This window comes from Cyprinus carpio, chromosome B6 (genome assembly GCF_018340385.1).
Source record: "Cyprinus carpio isolate SPL01 chromosome B6, ASM1834038v1, whole genome shotgun sequence".
NCBI classification, from domain to species: Eukaryota; Metazoa; Chordata; class Actinopteri; order Cypriniformes; family Cyprinidae; genus Cyprinus; species Cyprinus carpio.
The window spans coordinates 14,324,183-14,333,818 of record NC_056602.1 but is presented as its reverse complement, the minus strand read 5'-3'; the positions used below and the strand labels follow the sequence as shown (position 1 = coordinate 14,333,818).

The 9,636-nt window shown below is 39.0% G+C and overlaps 1 pseudogene; it reads right to left on the bottom strand.

The window, feature by feature from the left end:
- Positions 1–224: 224 nt before the first annotated feature.
- LOC122137535 lies at positions 225–2,838 on the bottom strand (annotated as a pseudogene).
- Positions 2,839–9,636: the final 6,798 nt, after the last annotated feature.

The following is a 9,636-nucleotide window of genomic DNA, read 5'->3' as shown; positions in this document are numbered from 1 at the left end:
TAAATTTTTTATTTATTTCACGCATTAAATTTAGTAAAAATTGAAACAACTAGTAGCCTTTGCCAAAATATTAATTTAAAAATGAAATGTAAGGCATAAATCCCAACAGGCTTAAAAACAATGACTGAGCTCAAAAAACACTTCAGCTGTAGTTAGGTCATTGTAAGAGGATATATGATTGCATTACCAGGCTTTTCCAAAAATCAGTCTTTGTTCCAGCTCTTTCAGAATGGCCTTCTGCTGCATTCCAAGGTGCTTTCTTGCTGTAGTTAATTTAAAAACCATTAAACACCATCAGCACTAGTCAGTGTTTTTTTTTTGTTGTAATTTTCACGTTGCAACATTTCAGACAGTTTCAGAAAGGAAAATAGCAAATCATTTAGATGATCTTTTGCATTTCCTGTACAAAACTAAAATTAACCCACTCCTTACCTTGATTAAAAGCACAAACGAATGTATTTCTCAAACTGCTTACTGAATCTTCCACCACAAATGCTGTTACAGGAATCGAAGACCAGTTTCTATAAAAAAAAAAACATATATAGCTAGTTATATATATAATGGCTCTATTCCCTCCTATATTTATTATCTATATAATTTTGGAAGACAATTCTGTGCATTTTACTCTGACACAAACAGAAGAATACCATTCTCTTTTCTCATCCATTTACCAAACTTGTTATAGTCATATGGTTCATCATCTCCCATATTTGACAAGTCCTGATCTATATTTCAACAGAACCCAACAGAAACAACACTAATCAGATTTACCTTCCCACAAACAATGTCACCGTTGCCTTTGTAAATATTTTTTCTTTAAAGAAACGTCACTTCAAGCTACTTACGGTAGAGTGCTTGTGACATCTGCTATCATGAAGTATCCTCCTTCCGGGGACAACTGGAGTCATGCCGTCTGTCTCACCATGGCGCCATGCGGTCTCTTTTCCCTTCCAGCTCTATTGCTAGAGATGGTAAAGTTAGCAGTCGGGTTTATCCATCAGCTCAAAAGTCCCGAAGCAAGACCCCTGGCCAACAGCCTCCTACCGAGCAGTACAACCATGTCACAAAACATAATCTAGAACAAGTGTATGGTGTACTAAAACTATCTAATAACAGACAAAACTGGCCTGTAATGGGGTGGGACATGTAATAGAGACTGTTCTGCATAAACAGTCTGGAGGTGTTTGATCAAGTGTTCAGGGGCCGATGACCAGCCAAGCTGCAACCATAAACAAAGAAGAAAGAACATGAAAAGAACATAACATTTGATCAATTTAATGTTATTTTGAACTAATGTTGGAATTTATTTGTTTATCACTATTTTATTCCAAGCCTGTTTTGCTACCCCTTTTTGTTTTTTCAGAAATACAAAAGGAGGCTGTTTTAAAGGGATACTCCACCCCAAAACTGGAAATTTTGTCATTAATCACTTACCCCATGTCGTTCCAAACTCGTAAAAGCTTTGTTCGTCTTCGGAACACAATTTAAGATATTTTGGCTATAAAAACCCACGGGAGGCCTTGGGACTGTCGAATTAAGCCTGCCAAGTAAAGCCACAAGGACGCACTGTTTCTACGGGGGTATTTTCGAGTGATTTGAATGAAAACAGTGCATTCCTTGTGGCTTTCGTTGGATGCTACACAAGAGCATACGCAGCATACAGTGATATGGAGAGAGAAACAGAGGAGGGACTGCTTGAAAAAGGAATTGTGAACAAAGTCGTTATTACAAAAAGGTTCCCGTCGCTTCATTCAACCCATGATTGCCACAGCTGATGGCAGATGGAGTATTCTGATGACGACTTTCATACCTTTTTCTGGACCTTGACAATGTTATTTACTTGGCCGTCCTCTGGGTCAGTCCAAGGCCTCCCGGTTTTCATCCACAAATCTTAAATTGTTGTTCCGACGCACACAACAAAGCTTTTACGGGTTTGGAACGACATGGGGGTAAGTGATTAATGACAAAATTTTCATTTTAGGGTGGGATCAGATCCCTTTTAAAGAATCCTAAAGCATGGACTATGTTCTTACCATATACCATTAGGTCAATGATGTGTCAAGAACTCAAGGATCAACCCTTTAAAAATGCAATGATTACAATGTCAAGCTTCAAAAGAACCCAAAAAAAAAAAAAAAAAAAAAGTGGTTCATAAAGCTGGTTCTTATTTTATATATATATATATATATATATATATTAAATTAAATTAATTTAAAAAATAAATTAAATTTTGCATTTAGCAGAGCTTTTATCCAAAGCGACTTACAGTGCATTCAGGCTATCAATTTTTACCTATCATGTGTTCCGGGGGAATCGAACCCAAGTTTTTCGAAATCGTTTCAAAAGCAACCTCTGTATTTAAACCAACAAAATGAAATGAAATGATGCTTAAAAAAAAACAGTAGGTCTGTTTTAAAAGGTTTATGAGTATCCTTAAAAATCAGTTCCTCTATGGAGGAAAATCAATGGAAATTTTCTCCTTCGGAATTGATTTGCACCTCTATGGTGATCTGGCACCAAACTTGTCATGATGCATAATTTCTTAAGCTGAAGTTTGAATAAGATTATATAGGCTTGTATCGACATTATGCTGCTTTTATGGATTTTTTGTTCCTTGTTGGAGGACGGGAGTCTTTAAAATCACTATTTGGCAGAGAAAAGGTTTCCGCAGGAGGGTTTAAATTGGTTTCGAATTGACATTACTAACATAACTTTCATTTTTGGGTGAATTACTATTATAATATATGAACCAATGAAGACATAACAGTCAATTACCTCCATCCAGGTGACACTAAATGTTTTCCTGCACTGCCGATAGTGATGGGTTCTGTCCCACATTTCCAGGGAGGGTTGCTGTTCACAAAGAAAAACATACAGCAGGATCAGCACATCTTTATACAATTTCCAATCCACTGACACGAACAAGATAAGATGCAGCACTGAGAAATTATCTCGATACCTATCTTTAATGCTCGTGTGCCTTTTATATACGAAGCCATTCATATAACCTCATCAATGATGCACAAGGGTGTCCATGTTTGATGCAGAGATCTGCAATAGCTTGCAACTCAATCCTTAACTGAATATCTGGACAGTGGAGGAAGAGAGCTTTAGGATATTAAAATGCATTGGTGTGATCTAAATACAATAATAGGGTGACCTTACTTTTCAATAGGATTATTAGGAGTGTTGATTATGATAGCCTTGGTCTTGGAGTTGAATTTACTAGCAAGTTCTTCCTGGTCCAGAACCCAGTCAGCACTGCTTACACTGGATGCTGCTGATGATGACTTCTGCAGAACAGGTCAAACAAGTGCTATGTTTCATGAAAAAATACAGCAAGCACTACAGCAATTAGAATATGCATCCTGCTAACTACAATCGCAAAGGTATTAAAACAGGCTTCCCCCCTGCCATTTTCACCATAGGACCATAAGCAGTCAAAAAAAGGTTCTTATAATAATAATAACCTGAATTTGAAAAGGGAGAAAAACAAAAAGAAGTAGAGAGAATGATAAGTCATAATCTAGTGCAGATATATATTGCAAGTGTAAAATACTTTACCTCCATAGCCTTCCTCAACAGAGCCTGCATAGTGCTGACAAAGACCCATATCCCCTACGTAACCAGGACTCTTTATAAGGTCAAGCGACGGTCATAGACCTTCAGTACTTTGGAAGGGACTGTAAACGTGTTGGGTGGCACATGAAAACAGAATGTCGCTATTTGAGGTTTTTCAACATAATACAGGATAATCATAAAGTGTGGAACAAATAATCCAAAACGTCGTGTACTGGTCAGACGGAACCCATCGCAGCTGAGCGAGACCTCTTCACATAGGAAGGAGGGGAATGTGGGGTACCTGTCCTAGATTGACAGGGAAGGGTTGCGCCACTGATGTAAAGGGAAACCCAAAAACCCAACAAACTTTTAGGATTTTTTAAACGTCTGTGAGAAAGTTTAGAAATACTCTCTTTTAATACATTTTTTCCCCAACCTTCGCCCCTTTTGTGTTCTTTTTTTTGGGATGCCATTTTGTCAAAAAAGGGGAAAGGACAAAAAAAAGGGAAAGCAAGAAAAATGGAAAACCCGGTAAAACTTCCCTCATTTGGGCAGATTAAATTATTAAAATCTGGTGGTTTGTAATGCTGGGCCCCCAAAGAAAAAAACGACGTAGATTAATGGATTCTATTGGCAAACAAAAAGTCAAGATCGTATCAAAAATTTAATTTTCACTTTAAACTTGCGGTAAATATAAAACTCCTTTAGTTCATTGGTAGCAGTACGTAAAAATATTTTTTGTTGAAAAAACAGATTCGGCCCACGCAAAGTCATACGTTGAAACGGGCCAAACAGTTGGGTCTTTTTAAAGAGTCGATAAAGACTCGTTGAAAAGTTCTGTGTTTTTGGGGAGACGGTCCCATATGGGGAGGTTCGTCAATTAATTAGTTGCGTGATGCCCTTTCTCTTTCCCGGAAATTTTGGAAAATAAATTCCGAAGTGCCAAAAACTATTTAATATTTAAATATCTATTTTAGCAGTGGAAAATTTGACCATTCCAAGAAACAGTTTTCTTTTTTAAAATAACTTCAAAAACATATTCAGTGACCTTTTATACGTTTTTCGACCCAACTTTTCTTTAAGATAAACCAAAAAGATTAATTTGTGAATTTGAATTTGGTTTAGGCTTTGGCGGCGAATTTTTTTAAATTTTTGGCCTTTGCGACAAAGGGCGGGGGAAAAATTAACATTTAATTGAAGCTCTAAGCTAAAGAAAAAAAAGAAAAGTTTACTTTTATCTCGAACAATAACCCTATTGAACGACACAACAAAGGGTCAGGCGTAAAACAGACGGCTTTATTTACATTTCTTAAACATATGAACTAAAAATAGGCTACCCTTTCAGTTTTCTGACAGTAGCAAGTTTACTCACGTTTGTAATGGTCTCGTTTAATTTGATTGCCCCTCTTTTAAAAAGAAAAGACCCTGCAGGAAAAAATGTGCCTCGGGGCAGAAGTTTTATTTTTGTAGTCTTAAATTAATCTTCGAGGCCCCCACCGTCCAGTCTATTTAGACAATATATTACTCTTGCATGTGTCACCAATTTTCTATGTCAAATAAAGACATACCAAGGGGCAAAATGTTTGGTGACACATACAAGAAGTAATAATTGTCTAAAATAGATTGGATCGGGTTGGAGGCCTCCATGAATGATTAATTTAAATCAGACTACAAACATAAAACTGCCCCCAGGCAATTTTTTCTGCTCGGATCTTTTTCTTTCTATAGAATATAGATATAATTATTAAGGTATTTACAAAATATTTTTTTATAGGCAAAAAGGGATGATATGCTTCAAGGGCTTTTTCCCCACCATTTGTGATGTTGCGAGCCAAATCAAAGGTCGGGGGGTCTGGTTGGAGCGGGTTCTTAATGTACCATTGAATTTGTGATGTGGATTTTAACCATGCGATGGCGGGTATCACGATAGTGAGGAATATTATCTTCACTTTTTTAATCAATTCAGTAAATAGATGATTAACCTTCTCAAGATTAAGATACCTGATTGTGGCATCATGAATATTGCTTCTTAACCCGGAATATGTGTAATATTCCTATAGGCCGAATATTATAACAAGTTCACTGAACTAGAGGCAATCCTGCTAACCAAGTTTAAAAGAGAATTGAAAAGTGTAGCATATCTCTTCACAGAGTTTATATAATATCCTTTCAAATTCTTGAAATTTTCTATTTTAAAAATCAACGTTCCAGCAGTGGTCGGCATAGCATGTGCTGGATATTCTCTTCCGCAACTGTCTATGATGGAAATCTCAAAAAGCTTGCTATTTTAGCAGCGAAACTCGTCCAAAGTCGGGAGTCCTCATTTGTCTGCTTATCTTTCAACCATCATTTTAAAACAAATTTGTTTCTTATTTGAATCTATGCATTTATATTTGATTAAAATTATTTTCCAGTTAAATAACCAACTCTGGCTTAGATAATTATTTCATATTCTTGGCTTCACATCACTTGCTATACAATGAAGTCATACAAGAAATCAGGGTTTTTTTCAGATTTCATAGACTCAGTGATCCCCATAGAATCAAAAAACTAAAAAAAAAAACTTCGTATCAATCCATTAGTCATTCAAATAGAGAAAAATATAACATAGACATTTAAAAATACAATTATATATCATTGCATAGCTTCTCCTTTGAATACATTCTGGCCACAGATCCCCCAGGGGTCCATAAAACTCTGACATTAAATAATAGATGATCCCTGCTAGTATTGTGCCTTTTAGGGCAAATTGTGCCTTTTTCTAAATGAAAGGGAATTCATATTGCCTGTATTTCAGTCATTTTCTCTTAGGCATTTAATATTTAATTGGCTTCCAGTCAGCACTGAATAGTTTTCAGTGAAAAACTGAATCAAAGATCACTTACAGCACACACTAGAGAGCTTGAGATTTTTTTTTTCCTGTGGTATTGTTCTTTTCAAATAAACCCATGATAAATAAAAATAATAGAATAAATAATCACACAAGTGATGCTGTGACACATAGTCATGTATAATTGCCCGTGTTGTAAAACACAGTTTGAAAAAGATCACCATAAACCCGTATTATTTCAAAAAGGAACTTTGATCTCTCGCTCTCTTCTCTCGTCTCCTCTTCGTCCTCGCGTCTCTCAATCTGGCAATATAATGTGGGGTAAACGTATAAAAAATATAGTAAATTTATTTAAAGTGTAAATTTAAAAAACTGCCTATCTGTTTAACACATTTAAATTGTTGACCTTTGGGTAAGTGGGTAAACCCTATCTACCTAATTAGCACAATTTTTTTTAAATGCTTTGTATTATAAAATCTGAAATCTTTACAAAAACCACTTAAACTTTTTGCAATTTGTTGATTGACATGACAAACTGATAAATACTGTAAATAGTGGCCTACACAATGGTGTGCTGTATATTGAAATGCTTAGCATGCTGATAGAACACAGGAGCGTGAAGACATTTGTCAGTCTGTTTAGCATGTTTCTTAACAACAGCTAGTGTTAACGCATGTGTGAAAATTACAAAAACCCTGGTTCACAGCCAGGACGCAGAGCCAGCTAAAGCTAGAGAAGGAGCCTGCATGTAAAAGTGGGGATAAAAAAAGTACAAGAATTAGCAAAGCGGTTGAAAAGATGCTAACAACTTACTCTGAGAAACTACAACCGCAAATTCTCAGCTAATGACTCCACTTCTGTCTGGAAAAGGGACTCAGACAGATCACAAACTGTAAACCTAAAGCCCCCACTCAGCTAACGAACCAACAACTGCCAACAACCTGAATGAGTTTGACTGTCCGCTTTGAAAGACAATGGGACAGTTCTGATACCATCCACCCATGACACCAGTCTTCAGCTTGAGCTTGAACAATCAGCTCATCAGCTTCACAACCGCAGGAGCTGAGGCCCTCTTCACAGCTCCCAACACCCAAACGGGCTCCCTCCCCTCCAGCACCATCACAGTAACTCTCTCTCCCACCAGAGAGCGATGTCTAACAGAAGGGGGGGGGGGGCCCCCCGTCACATTGAGTGTGCTGGATAATGAACCCGGTAAATGGTCCCAGCAAATTGTTCCCAGATCGTTACCATTTTTGGTTCATTCAAAATACCAGTGATTTCCCTGAATCTGTGCTGTGCTGTTCACACAGATGACCAACCCGTCAAGGTCCAGTAATGACAAAGTGATATCAGGAATGTGAAGTGTAATGCACAAGTCGAAAATGCTAGGGCACATTAACTTTCACTTACACTGGCGAACGATCTCCAGCTTCAGAACTACGGATAGCGAGGAACAACCTGATCGCTGCTTCATTACAGTTAGTCACCATATATTTCGTTGCAAAACGTTGAGCTGCCTTTAAAACTCTCCGGGTAAAGAGTCGCCACGATAACATGGCGTCACATCACTCGCGACACACCCCTTTAGTGCCTTGGTTCGTGGCATTTCTGGGACTGAACCCGGCCAATGTTAGGTCTCCCAACCCGGGATCGATCCCGGAATCAATCCCAGAAAGACATGTTTTGCATTCACACAGAAGTCAATCCGCGCATGTTTCTGTCAAAATTTTCCCGGACCACCGTGCAGTGTGAAAGGGCCTAGAGTCCTCAAGAGACATAACCCCATGGAAAGCAGCGGGACCAGACTCTGTTCTTCTGTCTCCATCCACCCTGAAAGTCCTAGTGCTGTACCATCTGTCTCCCCATGTTTACAGATATCTTTTAAGACCTCTTTGCTAGAGCTATGTGCCAGCCTAAGCTAGACCTAAACTTAATCCATCACAGACCCCTCTCCCTACAGTTTGCCTACAGAGCCAACAGTTAAATGGCCCTCCACTGTATCCTTCAGCACCTGGAATCCTCAGGAACCAATGCCAGGATCCTGTCTGTGGACTTCAGCTCTGCGGTCAATACAATCATACCGGCCTCTGCTACAGGACAAGGCTCTGCCAGCTGAATGTGCATGATTCCACCTGTAGATGGATAATAGACTTCCGTCCTGACAGGAAGCAGCATGGAGAATGGGAAAAACATGTTTATGACCCCCAAAACATCAGTACTGGCTCCCCTCAAGGCTGTGTTCTTCCTTCTCTTCTACCTGTACACCAACAGCTGCACCTCCAGTCACGAGTCTGTCAAACTGCTGAAATTTGCAGATGACACCACCCTCACTGGGCTCATCTCTAATGGATATGAGTCTGCCTATAGGTGGGAGATTGACCATCTGGTGACCTGGTGCAATAAGCACAACCTGGGAGCTCAATGCTGTAAAAACAGTGGAAGATGGTGACTTTAGGATTCAGGAAGAAACCAGGCCCCACCTGCCCCCATTATCCTGTTTAACTCCATAGTAGAAACTGTGGATTCTATCCGCTTCCTGGGCACCATCATCACCCAGGACTTCAAGTGGGAGTTCAACATCAGCACAGCAGAGGATGTACGTCCTGAGGCAGCTGAAGAAGTTTAACCTGTCAAAGACAATGATGGTTCACTTCTACACTTCCATCATTGAATCCATTCTCACCACCTTCATCACCATCTGGTATGCTGCTGCCACTGCCAAGGAAAAAGGCCGACTGCAACGTGTCATCTGCTCTGCTGAGAAGGTAATTGGATGTAACTTTCCATCTCTTCAGGACCTGTACACTTCCAGGACCCTGAAGCAGGCGGTTAAGATTGTGGCTGACACTGGTCTCCACACTGGACACAAACTTTTTGAAGCACTCCCATCTGGCAGAAGGACTGCGGTCCATCAGTACCCAGGACCTCACGCCACCAAAACAGTTTCTTTCCATCCGCAACTGTCCTCATCAACAATATCCATAACCCATCAGGGCTTCTTACACCCATGGACATTACACTTGACCCTAAAAAAATAAAAAGAAAAAAGAAACACCATACACACACGTGTGTAGTTTCACACGTATTACATTAACACACACAACTCCGACTGCTATATTCTCATATTTCTCAACATCCCAGACGGGTAAGGTTTTGCACTGGCTTCCTCGCTGCACATTTGGCACAATGTTCAGGAATGTATTTAAGTTTCAACGTGTGAACATTAGCATTTCCCCCACTTTACA